We start from the raw sequence: 1,191 nt of genomic DNA, 5'->3' as shown, positions 1-1,191 counted from the left end.
GCCGCCCATCAAGGCCTGGGATAACAATTTCTGATCAAACACATTACTATTTCTCCCATGAAATATAAATATTCAGTTTAGGTGTAATTTAAGAAAAGGCTATAATTAGTCTCACATCGATTCAGGTCAGGTTTGGTCACCAAATGTATTTATATATTTTTCCCCAATTTTCAGAACTTTCTGAATTTCAGAACTGTGAATAAGAGACTGTAGTCCTATAGTAACACCGGCAGTAATAAACTGTTTATCTCCCACACCAGTGTTGGGGATGTGGGCTCCAGAGTCAGAGAAAGCTGGATTCAGTTCCTTCCTGACTGCTTGATTCTGGATAAGCCACTTGTCCTCTGTAAGTCTCAGTTTCCTCATCTTAAATGGAGATAATAGGATACATGCTTTCTTTTTTTTTTTTTTTGAGACAGAGTCTCACTGTCGCCTGGGTTAGAGTGCCGTGGCGTCAGCCTAGCTCACAGCAACCTCAAACTCCTGGGCTCAAGTGATCCTCCTGCCTCAGCCTCCCGAGTAGCTGGGACTGCAAGCACATACCACTATGCTCAGTTAATTTTTTCTATTTTTAGTTGCTCACCTAATTTTTTTTTTCCATTTTTAGTGGAGACAGGGTCTTGCTCTTGCTCAGGCTGGTCTCCAACTCCTGACCTCAAGCGATCCTCCCCGCTCAGCCTCCCAGAGTGCTAGGATTACAGGTATGAGCCACCACACCGGCCGGCATACATACATCTTATGGAGCTTTTGTGAAGACTGACTGAGATAACATATATAAAATTCTCAACACAGCGCCTGGCAGCTACTAAGAGATCCATCAATGTTAACAAAATTATAATAACTATTATTATGAGCTCAAATAAAATCAAGCCTACTCTCGCTCTGGACACTTCTTTAAAAAAAAAAAATCTACCATCTCCAAGGAGGCACCACCCTCTGGAATGATTTGAACTCAGTGATGCCCAGTATAGGAAGGGTAAAATTTTGTTCAAGGGATCTTTCCAGCTTCAAGTTTCTGAAACCCTGATGCCATCCCTCTCCCAGGAAGGAGGTGAATCCCCACCATGCCCAGCAGAGCAGGCAGCTGACAGGTCCGAGCCCCAGGCAGGGGAAAGGGCCACTTACCTTACACCGGTGGCAGCAGGAGCCATGGGCACACTCCGCGCCTGCCCTCAGGGTGCAATTAGAGGC

The 1,191-nt window shown here is 45.0% G+C and overlaps 1 protein-coding gene across 1 annotated transcript in view; it reads right to left on the bottom strand.

Annotated features, from left to right (window-relative positions):
* ADAM19 (ADAM metallopeptidase domain 19) overlaps positions 1 to 1,191 on the bottom strand; it is an 84,896-nt gene that overhangs the window by 20,339 nt on the left and 63,366 nt on the right. The window lies entirely within an intron of this gene.

Source organism: Propithecus coquereli, unplaced genomic scaffold (genome assembly GCF_000956105.1).
Source record: "Propithecus coquereli isolate 6110/MARCELLA unplaced genomic scaffold, Pcoq_1.0 Scaffold322, whole genome shotgun sequence".
In the NCBI taxonomy this organism is placed as follows: Eukaryota; Metazoa; Chordata; class Mammalia; order Primates; family Indriidae; genus Propithecus; species Propithecus coquereli.
This window is presented reverse-complemented; position numbering and strand designations above follow the sequence as displayed.